Source organism: Apodemus sylvaticus, chromosome 1 (genome assembly GCF_947179515.1).
Source record: "Apodemus sylvaticus chromosome 1, mApoSyl1.1, whole genome shotgun sequence".
Classification (NCBI taxonomy): Eukaryota; Metazoa; Chordata; class Mammalia; order Rodentia; family Muridae; genus Apodemus; species Apodemus sylvaticus.
Window position 1 is genome coordinate 152,700,414 of NC_067472.1, and position 14,946 is coordinate 152,715,359.

Genomic DNA, 14,946 nt, shown 5'->3' on the forward strand with positions numbered 1-14,946 from the left:
TTGGCACCAAAGTTTGACTTTTCATAAGGGTTTGAGGCTTTTCTGAAATGCTGACATGAATGATAACACACTTGTGTTGCCAGGCAGGGAGACAATGGAGTGCAGGCTGCAGGAGAAGTGTAGCCTGATTGAGTAGCATAGCTTGGGCACTTTTACAGACTGTGGAAGATTAAAGTGGACAAGAGGGGACTTTGTGGCCTGAAGTCTGCGAGATTCCCACGCAAATAGCTTAGAAATAGAGCAAGGTTGAACAATTAGAGATGATGTTAGACATGTCTCCTGTAAGGTTCCACCTGACTGACACAATTCCTTATGTCCCTGGATTCATGAGCCGTTGGTGGACTCAAGTCAAAGCATGAGATTTGCAGACCTGTGACTGAAATTGATGTGTGGAAGGAGATTGGGCAGGAACCTCCACATTTCATGAATGCATTTGTCTTAAATATTGTGGTGGAGATATCCGTTAAATCGTGTGTTTGAGATATCCCTTGATATCTTTCCACATTGTTCCAGGCCTCCTTCACAATGTCAAAGTTACAGATCCTTGAGATCTGCTCACAATGGTAGGCTTATGAGAAAATACCGGAACGATCTTCCTTCAAAACTACAAACTCATGGATCATGGTACTATTATATTTTCTGAGATAGTGATTTAAATCTACCTTAAAGCCAATTGCTAGCTGTTCATAGAAGGAAATGCTCAATGGGTCTCAGGATATCCTTGAAACCTAGCTTGAGACCAATGTTCATTGGCACTTTCAAAGTAAAACGGGAATTTTTAAATGGAGGTTGCATAGTTGATTAAATTTATGGCCATGAGTCAATTTGCACCATGGATAAGAGGATCTAAGTCCCAATGTGGCATGTTTCTGTTGGTGCGACTGAGGGGTTTGTCATGATAATTCTTTTCAGCAAGGAAAAATCATTGCATAGCATATAAACTATGGTGGTCCCATGAAAGACGAACTATTCACAAGAGACAAAAGAGAAGACAAAAGATGGACCAAAGAGGCATGAAACCACCACTGAGAGCTTATCAAGGAAAGTGAGAGAGCCACATAGAAACGCACACAAAGAAACACAGACAAACATCCCCCCACAAACCCCCACATACGCACCTCTATACACACACACTCATAACATACACACACCAAGAGATAGAAACAAAGACGGAGAGAGAGCTAGAGAAAAATATTGAGAGAGAGATACAGAGAGTCAGAGAGATATGTTGTTCCAGGGCCAGTAAAGCCTGCTACTTATGAGCTTGAAAGCAGAATCAGTTTACTTGTTTGATTTCTACCTCATTCCAGTAGCCAGCTGAAGAAGTCAGAGTAGGATAAGAGCCATGATGGAAGATATTTATGTGGACCAGATCGACATCCCTGAAAGGACATATTTGTGGTGAACTTCCCCAGCGCCGACTCCACATTCTCACCTTTTATACTGAAGCAGAATTGTGATTGCCCATGTTAGTGCAATTTTCTTGCAACATGCTGTATCATGTGCCCTTAATTTCTTGTTAATATAGTAGAGAACTGTTGTCGAGTAGGTTGGTGTTCAGGTCATCTTGGAATTTGAGGTTCATCAGTGGAGCAGCTCACATTTCATCCTTAAGGCCTTGGATGGAGGTGAAGGCCCAGCAAGCACTTGATAACAAAGGGAGTGCTATGTCCCCAGCCGAGGTCAGAGTGGACACATAGCCCCTATGTGTATGGAGGAAGCCTACAGGTTGACAAGAGCAGGAGTGTTATGGGTGTCTGTAAAATCTGACAAGCCCAAAGGACTCAGTAAGCTCATCTTCATTCGTGCTTTGCATGGGTCCCACTAAAATGGCGGCATGTGCTCTTGCTGTCTTCACAGGGTGGCATTCCTTTCCAGCAAGGGCCCGTGGTGACACTCAGAAGAAATGAACACACCAACATTGGTTGACTGGTCATAGCACCGCACTGATCATCCGATGAACTGGCTAACTGTTGCTGCCTTGCTCAAGGGTACCTTAGAGAAAAGGTAAGGAACACATAAATTTGCTCCAGGATCTCAATGTGCTCAGGTCTTGGTAGAGCTGTGAGGACCTGTATGGTTTGTGCCCTGTGTTTTAGGGACACGAAGCAGGATTAGGGCCTCTGGTTCTCCCTTGTTTGGAGCTTAGGCCGATTGATTGATCCCTAGAAATTAATGGGCAATGGCTGGCAGTTCCTTGCTCTCCCAACACCCAAGCACTCCAGAGTACCCACAAGGTCTTTGTGAAAGGCACCGCAGAGTGCTTGGATCGATGATGATTCCCAGTCAAACATTCCTTGGAAAGCTGAACAAAATGAGTGAAAACTCCGTACCGCAACTCTCATCGAAACTGAGGTCCGGCACCTGGGGTCCTCCAGGTCCTATGGGCATCAGAAACAGACAGGCCAAGCACCCCTTTGGCCTTGCTTCCTCGGGCTTTAACCAGACACACTAAAAATGGGTATGTCCTTGTCCTACTCCTCAGGAAACCATGGCCGAGGCCATGGCAGGCCCTTTTGTTCTTGTGGCTTGCTCCTGTAGCTTTTGATGACATTCTTGGCAGGGACTTAGAAGGTAGAGCCGCTTGCTCAAGGAGTGTTGTGCAGCCCTAAAGGACACTGGAATTTGAAGCAGAAGGAATAGGTTTGGCAGCAAAGTTTGGCTCTTCATATGGGTTTGAGGCTTTTCTGAAATGCTGACATGAATGATAATACACTTGTGTTGCCAGGCAGAGAGACAATGGAGTGCAGGCTGCAGGAGAAGTGTAGCCTGATTCAGTAGCATAGCTTGGGCACTTTTATAGACTCTGGAAGATTAAAGTGGACAAGAGGGGACTTTGTGGCCCGAAGTCTGCAAGATTCCCACGCAAATAGCTTAGAAATAGAGCAAGGTTGATCAATTAGAGATGATGCTAGACATGTCTCCTGTAAGTTTCCACCTGATTGACACAATTCCTTATGTCCCTGGATTCATGAGCCGTTGGTGGACTCAAGTCAAAGCATGAGATTTGCAGACCTGTGACTGAAATTGATGTGTGGAGGGAGATTGGGCATGACCCTCCACATTTAATGAATGCATTTGTCTTAAATAGTGTGCTGGAGATATCCGTTAAATCGTGTGTTTGAGATATCCCTTGATATCTTTCCACATTGTTCCAGGCCTTCTTCACAATGTCAAAGTTACAGATCCTTGAGATCTGCTCACAATGGTAGGCTTATGAGAAAATACCAGAACGATCTTCCTTCAAAACTACAAACTCATGGATCATGGTACTATTATATTTTCTGAGATAGTGATTTAAATCTACCTTAAAGCCAATTGCTAGCTGTTCATAGGAGGAAATGCTCAATGTGTCTCAGGATATCCTCGAAACCTAGCTTGAGACCAATGTTCATTGGCACTTTCAAAGAAAAACTGGAATTTTTAAATGGAGGTTGCATAGTTGATTAAATTTATGGCCATGAGTCAATTTGCACCATGGATTAGAGGATCTAAGTCCCAATGTGGCATGCCTCTGTTGGTGCAACAGCGGGGTTTGTCATGATAATTCTTTTCAACAAGGAAAAATTATTGCATAGCAGATAAACTAAGGTGGTCCCATGAAAGAAGAACTATTCACAAGAGACAAAAGAGAAGACAAAAGATGGGCCAAAGAGGCATGAAACCACCACTGAGAGCTTATCAAGGAAAGTGAGAGAGCCACACAGAAACACACACAAAGAAACACAGACAACCCCCCCCACAAACCCCCACATACGCCGCTCTATACACACACACTCATAACATACACACACCAAGAGACAGAGACAAAGACGGAGAGAGAGGTAGAGAAAAATATTAAGAGAGAGATACAGAGATTCAGAGAGATATGTTGTTCCATGGCCAGTAAAGTCTGCTACTTATGAGCTTGAAAGCAGAATCAGTTTACTTGTTTGATTTCTGCCTCGTTCCAGTAGCCAGTTGAAGAAGTCAGAGTAGGATAAGAGCCATGATGGAAGATACTTATGTGGACCAGATCGACATCCCTGAAAGGACATATTTGTGGTGAACTTCCCCAGAGCCGAATCCACATTCTCACCTTTTATACTGAAGCAGAATTGTGATTGCCCATGTTAGTGCAATTTTCTTGCTACATGCTGTATCATGTGCCCTAAATTTCTTGTTAATATAGTAGAGAACTGTTGTCGAGTAGGTTGGAGTTCAGGTCATCTTGGAATTTGCGGTTCATCAGTGGAGCAGCTCACATTTCATCCTTAAGGCCTTGGATGGAGGTGAAGGCCCAGCAAGCACTTGATAACAAAGGGGGTGCTATGTCCCCAGCCGAGGTCAGAGTGGACACATAGCCCCTATGTGTATGGAGGAAGCCTACAGGTTGACAAGAGCAGGAGTGTTATGGGTGTCTGTAAAATCTGACAAGCCCAAAGGACTCAGTAAGCTCATCTTCATTCTTGCTTTGCATGGGTCCCACTAAAATGGCGGCATGTGCTCTTGCTGTCTTCACAGGGTGGCATTCCTTTCAAGCAAGGGCCCGTGGTGAAACTCAGAAGAAATGAACACACCAACATTGGTTGACTGGTCATGGCACCGCACTGATCATCCGATGAACTGGCTAACTGTTGCTGCCTTGCTCAAGGGTACCTTAGAGAAAAGGTAAGGAACACATGAATTTGCTCCAGGAACTCAATGTGCTCATGTCTTGGTAGAGCTGTGAGGAACTGTATGGTTTGTGCCCTGTGCTTTAGGGACACGAAGCAGGATTAGGGCCTCTGGTTCTCCCTTGTTTGGAGCTTAGGCCGATTGATTGATCCCTAGAAATGAATGGGCAATGGCCGGCAGTTCCTTGTTCTCCCAACACCCAAGCACTCCAGAGTACCCACAAGGTCTTTGTGAAAGACACTGCAGAGTGCTTGGATCGATGTTGATTCCCAATCAAACATTCCTTGGAAAAGCTGAACAAAATGAGTGAAAACTCAGTACCGCAACTCTCATCGAAACTGAGGTCCGGCACCTGGGGTCCTCCAGGTCCTATGGGCATCAGAAACAGGCAGGCGAAGCACCCCTTTGGCCTTGCTTCCTCGGGCTTTAGCCAGACACACTAAAAATGGGTATGTGCTTGTCCTACTCCTCAGGAAACCATGGCCGAGGCCATGGCAAGCCCTTTTGTACTTGTGGCTTGCTCCCGTAGCTTTTGATGACATTCTTGGCAGGGACTTAGAAGGTAGAGCCGCTTGCTCAAGGAGTGTTGTGCAGCCCTAAAGGACACTGGAATTTGAAGCAGAAGGAATAGGTTTGGCACCAAAGTTTGGCTCTTCATATGGTTTTGAGGCTTTTCTGAAATGCTGACATGAATGATAACACACTTGTGTTGCCAGTCAGAGAGACAATGGAGTGAAGGCTGCTGGAGAAGTGTAGCCTGATTGAGTAGCATAACTTGGGCACTTTTATAGACTGTGGAAGATTAAAGTGGACAAGAGGGGACTTTGTGGCCTGAAGTCTGCAAGATTCCCCTGCAAATAGCTTAGAAATAGAGCAAGGTTGATCAATTAGAGATGATGCTAGACATGCCTCCTGTAAGGTTCCACCTGATTGACACAATTCCTTATGTCCCTGGATTCATGAGCCGTTGGTGGACTCAAGTCAAAGCATGAGATTTGCAGACCTGTGACTGAAATTGATGTGTGGAGGGAGATTGGGCAGGAACCTACACATTTAATGAATGCATTTGTCTTAAATAGTGTGGTGGAGATATCCGTTAAATCGTGTGTTTGAGATATCCCTTGATATCTTTCCACATTGAGTGAATACTCAATTCCGCAACTCTCATCGAATCTGAGGTCCTGCACCATGGCTTTAGCAGGTCCCATAGGCATCAGATACAGGCTGCCAATCCACTATGTTGCTCTTGCCTTCCTCTGGATCTCACTAGACTTTCTAGCGACTAGCAAGTACTTTGCCTCCTCTGCCTGATAACATGTTCAAGGACAAGACACCTCCTTTTTATCTTGTGCCTTGCATTGTTTTGTAGTAAGGAGAGAAATGTCAGGCACCCAGAAGATAGGGATGCTGGGCCCAAAAATGCCCTTTTGCTATATTGTATTCTTGATTTTGAGGCAAAAACAGAAATAGTTGTCCCTCCAAAATAGGGTTGTGAATTTTGAAATATCTCTCTTTGTGCTCCCAATTCTCAGAAGCTCTGACATGAATGCTATCCATCCAGTGCTGCTATACTTAGAGACAAAGGATTAAAGACTGGAGAGTGAATGTAGCCAAATGCAGTAGAATATTTCAGACACTATTTGACTGTTGAGTACTCTCGTGGTCTAAGTAATACTCTTGTAATCCTTTGTCTTGCAGACTGCAAAATGACCAAGCAACAGGCTTGGAAATAGAAAAAGGCCCGTAAAATTCAAGTAATGATGTGCATATCTCCTGTCAGTCTCCAGCAGGTATACACACTGCCCCCTTGTCCTTGGCTACATGTCACTTTATTGCATTTTACTGGAAACAGGGGATTTGCAGACCTGCGTCTCAAAGACTTGTATTCAGGGCTCTTGGGTGTGACAGAACACTTGTATAAGTGTATTGGCTTGTTTTTTTGGATGTTGCTTTTGTTTTTGCACATCATGACATGACAGGCCTCTTTGGCAATATGACTGTGAGTATCCTTGAATTCTGGTCTCCCCAATGTCAATGAACTACCCACCTCTCTGTCAATTCTCTCAAATCTTGAGACGCCGGGATTATAGAACTGTTTATCTATATGAGATTTTGATTTTACTGTGAAAGGAATCATAGAAAGGCTAGCATTTCCTTGCATTGAATGTTCAGTGGGTCACCAGAGTTCATGTTGCCCTCGATTGATAACTATTATCAGTGGAATTTTCAAGGATAAAGAATGATTCTGAAAGCAGACTGAGCATTTGTTTTTTAGATGTTTGGAGTCAAATCGCACCATTTATTGGCCTATATCAAAACCAATGGGACTTGCCAGTGTTTATGCTAGTGATGGCTTGCTCTGATATCTCTTTTTCTTTATGTCAGATCATTGCAGACAAGTTGACAAATGGTGGTACCATTAAAGAGACCTCGTTCAAAAAAGAAGAAAGAGAAGCCAAATATGGAGAGAAGAAATGACAATCCACAACTATAATTGGGTCTATACGAGACAGAGAATTAGAGAAATAGGGAGAGAAGAAAAAAGGGTAGGAAGTGAGTCAGACACACACACACACACACACACAAACAACAAGAGAGAGATCGACAAAGATAGATAGAGAGATAGAGAAGTGAGAGAGGAAAGAGAGCATAAAAAATCCACGTCCCTATGAGCTGGAACACTGAACCTGTAGAATATTTAAATCTTGTTGTTGCAATGACACAGTTGTAGAGATGATATTAGGATTAGAATCTTGATGTAATAAATTCACCTCTAGGAAATATACATTAATGGAATAACATTTTCTGATCATTTCCAGGAATGTCCCTTTTTTGTCCCTTGGCATAGCCCAAGGAAATTTGGATAGTCATTGTTAGTGATTTTTCCTTGCTTGATGCTGTGATATGTGCCTTCAATTCCTTGATAACTTTGTAGAGGTCTCTAGTTGAACAGGTTGATGTGCTGGCATTTTGGAATGTGTTGGGTACACGTACAGGAGCACACATATCTTCACCTAGGACTTTTTGTGAGCTGAAGGCCCAGCAACCACCTGCTAGCAAAGGATATACTATGTCCACGGCCAGGTCCGAGAGGAAAAACATTCCGAGTTGGAAAGGGTTAGACCTACAGGTTGGGCAGAGCAGGAATACCCAGGGTGCCTGGGAGTTCTGACTAGCCAAGAGGACAGAGAAAGTCAGTCGGTAGTCCTGGATTACCTGGATCCCACTGAAATGGCAGCATGTGCTCTGTGCTGTCTTCCCAGGGTTGCATTCTGAATCCATCACAGAATATGGATGACACCCAGCGGAAATGTTCCCACAGATTAATCTGAGTGGTGATGGAACCCTATTGTGTTTGCAGTGAACTGCTTTCCTGTTGCTCCCTTTCATGAGGGCACCTGAGTTAAAAGGTAAGGACGCATGAATTATTACTAGAACTCAATGTTCTCAGGACAATGTTTGTGTGGGAGCAGAGCTGCAGTCCTTGCCTTGTCCTTTGGAGACATGGAGCTTGCTTCAGGTCTCTGAATGCTCCCGGGTTCTATTTTGGCTGGTTGGATCCTGATAATGTATGGGCAAGGTCTAGCAGTTTCTTGTTCTCCCTGGGACCAAAGCCTTGCAGGGGACACTGATCCTCTTTTTGCTATGCACTGCAGAGTGCTTGGATCGATGATGATTCCCAATAAAACATTCCTTGGAAAGCTGAACAAAATGAGTGAATACTCAATACCGCAACTCTCATCGAATCTGAGGTCCAGCACCATGGCTTTAGCAGGTCCCATAGGCATCAGATACAGGCTGCCAATCTACTATGCTGGTCTTGCCTTCCTCTGGATCTGACTAGACTTTCTAGCGACTAGTAAGTACTTTGCCTCCTCTGCCTGATAACATGTTCTAGGACAAGACACCTCATCTTTATCTTGTGCTTTGCATAGTTTTGTAGTAAGGAGAGAAATGTCAGGCACCCAGAAGATAGGGATGCTGGGTCCAATAATGCCCTTTTGCTATATTGTATTCTTGATTTTGAGGCAAAAACAGAAATAGTTGTCCTCCAAAATAGGGTTGTGAATTTTGAAATATCTCTCTTTGTGTTCCCAATTCTCAGAAGCTCTGACATGAATGCTATCCATCCAGTGTTGCTATACTTAGAGACAAAGGTTTAAAGACTGGAGGGTGAATGTAGCCAAATGCAGTAGAATATTTCAGACACTATTTGACTGTTGAGTACTCTCGTGGTCTAAGGAATACTCTTATAATCCTTTGTCTTGCAGACTGCAAAATGACCAAGCAACAGGCGTGGAAATAGAAAAAGGCCCGGAAAATTCAAGTAATGATGTGCATATCTCCTGTCAGTCTCCAGGAGGTATACACACTGCCCCCTTGTCCTTGGCTTCATGTCACTTTATTGCATTTTACTGGAAACAGGGGATTTGCAGACCAGTGTCTCAAAGACTTGTATTCAGGGCTCTTGGGTGTGACAGAACACTTGTATAAGTGCATTGGCTTGTTTTTTTGGATGTTGCTTTTGTTTTTGCACATTATGACAGGCCTCTTTGGCAACATGACTGTGAATATCCTTGAATTCTGGTCTCCCCAATGTCCATGAACTACCCACCTCTCTGTCGATTCTCTCAAATCTTGAGACGCCAGGATTATAGAACTGTTTATCTATATGAGATTTTTATTTTACTCTGAAAGGAATCATAGAAAGGCTAGCATTTCATTGCATTGAATGTTCAGTGGGTCACCAGAGTTCATGTTGCCCTCGATTGATAACTATTACTAGTGGAATTTTCAAGGATAAACAATGATTCTGAAAGCAGACTGAACATTTTTGGAGTCAAATCACACCATTTATTGGCCTATATCAAAACCAATGGGACTTGCCATTGTTTATGCTAGTGATGGCTTGCTCTGATATCTCTTTTTCTTTATGTCAGATCATTGCAGACAAGATGACAATTGGTGGTACCATTAAAGAGACCTCGTTCAAAAGAGAAGAAAGAGAAGCCAAATATGGAGAGAAGAAATTACAATCCACAACTATAAATGGGTCTTTATGAGACAGAGAATTAGAGAAATAGGGAGAGAAGAAAAAAGGGTAGGAAGTGAGTCAGACACACACACACACACACACACACACACACACACACACAAACAACAAGAGAGAGATCGACAAAGACAGATAGACAGATAGAGAAGTGAGAGAGGAAAGAGAGCATAAAAAATCCACGTCCCTATGAGCTGGAACACTGAACCTGTAGAATATTTAAATCTTGTTGTTGCAATGACACAGTTGTAGAGATCATATTAGGATTAGAATCTTGATGTAATAAATTCACCTCTAGAAAATATACATTAATGGAATAACATTTTCTGATCATTTCCAGGAATGTCTCTTTTTTGTCCCTTGGCATAGCACAAGGAAATTTGGATAGTCATTGTTAGTGATTTTTCCTTGCTTGATGCTGTGATATGTGCCTTTAATTCCTTGATAACTTTGTAGAGGTCTCTAGTTGAACAGGTTGATGTGCTGGCATTTTGGAATGTGTTGGGTACACGTACAGGAGCGCACATATCTTCACCTAGGACTTTTTGTGAGCTGAAGGCCCAGCAACCACCTGCTAGCAAAGGATATACTATGTCCACGGCCAGGTCCGAGAGGAAAAACATTCCGAGTTGGAAAGGGTTAGACCTACAGGTTGGGAAGAGAAGGAGTACCCAGGGTGCCTGGGAGTTCTGACTAGCCAAGAGGACAGAGAAAGCCAGTCGGTATTCCTGGATTACCTGGATCCCACTGAAATGGCAGCATGTGCTCTGTGCTGTCTTCCCCGGGTTGCATTCTGATTCCATCATAGAATATGGATGACACCCAGCGGAAATGTCCCCACAGATTAATCTGAGTGGTGATGGAACCCTATTGTGTTTGCAGTGAACTGCTTTCCTGTTGCTCCCTTTCATGGGGGCACCTGAGTTAAAAGGTAAGGACACATGAATTATTACAAGAACTCAATATTCTCATGACAATGTTTGTGTGGGAGCAGAGTTGCAGACCTTGCCTTGTCCCTTGGACACATGGAGCTTGCTACAGGTCTCTGAATGCTCCCGGGTTCTATTTTGGCCGGTTGGATCCTGATAATGTATAGGCAAGGTCTAGCAGTTTCTTGTTCTTCCTGGGACCAAAGCCATCCAGGGGACACTGATCCTCTTTTTGCTATGCACTACAGAGGACTTGGATCGATGATGATTCCCAATAAAACATTCCTTGGAAAGCTGAACAAAATGAGTGAATACTCAATACCGCAACTCTCATCGAATCTGAGGTCCAGCACCATGGCTTTAGCAGGTCCCATAGGCATCAGATACAGGCTGCCAATCCAATATGTTGCTCTTGCCTTCCTCTGGATCTGACTAGACTTTCTAGCAACTAGCAAGTACTTTGCCTTCTCTGCCTGATAACATGGTCTAGGACAAGACACCTCATCTTTATCTTGTGCCTTGCATAGTTTTGTAGTAAGGAGAGAAATGTCAGGCACCCAGAAGATAGGGATGCTGGGCCCAAAAATGCCCTTTTGCTATATTGTATTCTTGATTTTGAGGCAAAAACAGAAATAGATGTCGCTCCAAAATAGGGTTGTGAATTTTGAAATATCTCTCTTTGTGTTCCCAATTCTCAGAAGCTCTGACATGAATGCTATCCATCCAGTGTTGCTATACTTAGAGACAAAGGTTTAAAGACTGGAGAGTGAATGTAGCCAAATGCAGTAGAATATTTCAGACACTATTTGACTGTTGAGTACTCTCGTGGTCTAAGAAATACTCTTGTAATCCTTTGTCTTGCAGACTGCAAAATGACCAAGCAACAGGCTTGGAAATAGAAAAAGACCCGTAAAATTCAAGTAATGATGTGCATATCTCCTGTCAGTCTCCAGCAGGTATACACACTGCCCCCTTTTCCTTGGCTTCATGGCACTTTATTGCATTTTACTGGAAACGGGATTTGCAGACCAGTGTCTCAAAGACTTGTATTCAGGGCTCTTGGGTGTGACAGAACACTTGTATAAGTGCATTGGCTTGTTTTTTTGGATGTTGCTTTTGTTTTTGCACATTATGACATGACAGGCCTCTTTGGCAATATGACTGTGTGTATCCATGAATTCTGGTCTCCCCAATGTCTATGAACTACCCACCTCTCTGTCAATTCTCTCAAATCTTGAGACGCCGGGATTATAGAACTGTTTATCTATATGAGATTTTGATTTTACTGTGAAAGGAATCATAGAAAGGCTAGCATTTCCTTGCATTGAATGTTCTGTGGGTCACCAGAGTTCATGTTGCCCTCGATTGATAACTATTATCAGTGGAATTTTCAAGGATAAACAATGATTCTGAAAGCAGACTGAACATTTATTTCTTAGATGTTTGGAGTCAAATCGCACCATTTATTGGCCTATATCAAAACCAATGGGACTTGCCAGTGTTTATGCTAGTGATGGCTTGCTCTGATATCTCTTTTTCTTTATGTCAGATCATTGTAGACGAGATGACAAATGGTGGTACCATTAAAGAGACCTCGTTCAAAAGAGAAGAAAGAGAAGCCAAATATGGAGAGAAGAAATGACAATCCACAACTATAAATGGGTCTATACGAGACAGAGAATTAGAGAAATAGGGAGAGAAGAAAAAAGGATAGGAAGTGAGTCAGACACACACACACACACACACAAACAACAAGAGAGAGATCGACAAAGACAGATAGAGAGATAGAGAAGTGAGAGAGGAAAGAGAGCATAAAAAATCCACGTCCCTATGAGCTGGAACACTGAACCTGTAGAATATTTAAATCTTGTTGTTGCAATGACACAGTTGTAGAGATCATATTAGGATTAGAAGCTTGATGTAATAAATTCACCGCTAGGAAATATACATTAATGGAATAACATTTTCTGATCATTTCCAGGAATGTCTCTTTTTTGTCCCTTGGCATAGCCCAAGGAAATTTGGATAGTCATTGTTAGTGATTTTTCCTTGCTTGATGCTGTGATATGTGCCTTCAATTCCTTGATAACTTTGTAGAGGTCTCTAGTTGAACAGGTTGATGTGCTGGCATTTTGGAATGTGTTGTGTACACGTACAGGAGCACACATATCTTCACCGAGGACTTTTTGTGAGCTGAAGGCCCAGCAACCACCTGCTAGCAAAGGATATACTATGTCCACGGCCAGGTCTGAGAGGCATAACATTCCAGGTTGGAAAGGCTTAGACCTACAGGTTGGGAAGAGCAGGAGTACCCAGGGTGCCTGGGAGTTCCGACTAGCCAAGAGGACAGAGAAAGCCAGTCGGTAGTCCTGGATTACCTGGATCCCACTGAAATGGCAGCATGTGCTCTGTGCTGTCTTCCCAGGGTTGCATTCTGATTCCATCATAGAATATGGATGACACCCAGCGGAAATGTCCCAACAGATTAATCTGAGTGGTGATGGAACCCTATTGTGTTTGCAGTGAACTGCTTTCCTGTTGCTCCCTTTCATGAGGGCACCTGAGTTAAAAGGTAAGGACGCATGAATTATTACTAGAACTCAATGTTCTCAGGACAATGTTGGTGTGGGAGCAGAGCTGCAGTCCTTGCCTTGTCCCTTTTAGACATGGAGCTTGCTTCAGGTCTCTGAATGCTCCCGGGTTCTATTTTGGCCGGTTGGATCCTGATAATGTATGGGCAAGGTCTAGCAGTTTCTTGTTCTCCCTGGGATAAAAGCCATGCAGGGGACACAGCTCCTCTTTTTGCTATGCACTGCAGAGTGCTTGGATCGATGATGATTCCCAATAAAACATTCCTTGGAAAGCTGAACAAAATGAGTGAATACTCAATACCGCAACTCTCATCGAATCTGAGGTCCAGCACCATGGCTTTAACAGGTCCCATAGGCATCAGATACAGGCTGCCAATCTACTATGCTGCTCTTGCATTCCTCTGGATCTGACTAGACTTTCTAGCGACTAGCAAGTACTTTGCCTCCTCTGCCTGATAACATGTTCTAGGACAAGACACTTCATCTTTATCTTGCGCCTTGCATAGTTTTGTAGTAAGGAGAGAAATGTCAGGCACCCAGAAGATAGGGATGCTGGGCCCAAAAATGCCCTTTTGCTATAATGTATTCTTGATTTTGAGGCAAAAACAGAAATAGTTGTCGCTCCAAAATAGGGTTGTGAATTTTGAAATATCTCTCTTTGTGTTCCCAATTCTCAGAAGCTCTGACATGAAAGGCTATCCATCCAGTGTTGCTATACTTAGAGACAAAGGTTTAAAGACTGGAGGGTGAATGTAGCCAAATGCAGTAGAATATTTCAGACACTATTTGACTGTTGAGTACTCTCGTGGTCTAAGGAATACTCTTGTAATCCTTTGTCTTGCATACTGCAAAATGACCAAGCAACAGGCTTGGAAATAGAAAAAGGCCCGGAAAATTCAAGTAATGATGTGCATATCTCCTGTCAGTCTCCAGGAGGTAAACACACTGCCCCCTTGTCCTTGGCTTCATGTCACTTTATTGCATTTTACTGGAAACAGGGGATTTGCAGACCAGCGTCTCAAAGACTTGTATTCAGGGCTCTTGGGTGTGACAGAACACTTGTATAAGTGCATTGGCTTGTTTTTTTGGATGTTGCTTTTGTTTTTGCACATTATGACAGGCCTCTTTGGCAATATGACTGTGAATATCCTTGAATTCTGGTCTCCCCAATGTCCATGAACTACCCACCTCTCTGTCGATTCTCTCAAATCTTGAGACGCCAGGATTATAGAACTGTTTATCTATATGAGATTTTGAATTTACTCTGAAAGGAATCATAGAAAGGCTAGCATTTCATTGCATTGAATGTTCAGTGGGTCACCAGAGTTCATGTTACCCTGGATTGATAACTATTATCAGTGGAATTTTCAAGGATAAACAGTGATTCTGAAAGCAGGCTGAACATTTGTTTCTTAGATGTTTGGAGTCAAATCGCACCATTTATTGGCCTATATCAAAACCAATGGGACTTGCCATTCTTTATGCTAGTGATGGCTTGCTCTGATATCTCTTTTTCTTTATGTCAGATCATTGCAGACATGATGACAAATGGTGGTACCATTAAAGAGACCTCGATCAAAAGGGAAAAAAGAGAAGCCAAATATGGAGAGAAGAAATTACAATCCACAACTATAAATGGGTCTATACGAGACAGAGAATTAGAGAAATAGGGAGAGAAGAAAAAAGGGTAGGAAGTGAGTCAGACACACACACACACACA

General features: G+C 43.1%; 5 non-coding genes across 5 annotated transcripts; all 5 read left to right on the forward strand.

The window, feature by feature from the left end:
* Nucleotides 1–2,266: 2,266 nt before the first annotated feature.
* Nucleotides 2,267–2,359, forward strand: LOC127677022 (small nucleolar RNA SNORD116). The gene has a single exon (XR_007976425.1). It is a non-coding gene; the product is annotated as a small nucleolar RNA SNORD116 (small nucleolar RNA).
* A 2,550-nt stretch (nt 2,360–4,909) lies between these two features.
* On the forward strand, nt 4,910–5,003 carry LOC127676388 (small nucleolar RNA SNORD116). Its single transcript, XR_007975867.1, has one exon. It is a non-coding gene; the product is annotated as a small nucleolar RNA SNORD116 (small nucleolar RNA).
* Nucleotides 5,004–8,319: 3,316 nt separating this feature from the next.
* On the forward strand, nt 8,320–8,412 carry LOC127677024 (small nucleolar RNA SNORD116). Its single transcript, XR_007976427.1, has one exon. It is a non-coding gene; the product is annotated as a small nucleolar RNA SNORD116 (small nucleolar RNA).
* A 2,478-nt stretch (nt 8,413–10,890) lies between these two features.
* On the forward strand, nt 10,891–10,983 carry LOC127677025 (small nucleolar RNA SNORD116). Its single transcript, XR_007976428.1, has one exon. It is a non-coding gene; the product is annotated as a small nucleolar RNA SNORD116 (small nucleolar RNA).
* Nucleotides 10,984–13,460: 2,477 nt separating this feature from the next.
* On the forward strand, nt 13,461–13,553 carry LOC127677026 (small nucleolar RNA SNORD116). Its single transcript, XR_007976429.1, has one exon. It is a non-coding gene; the product is annotated as a small nucleolar RNA SNORD116 (small nucleolar RNA).
* Nucleotides 13,554–14,946: the final 1,393 nt, after the last annotated feature.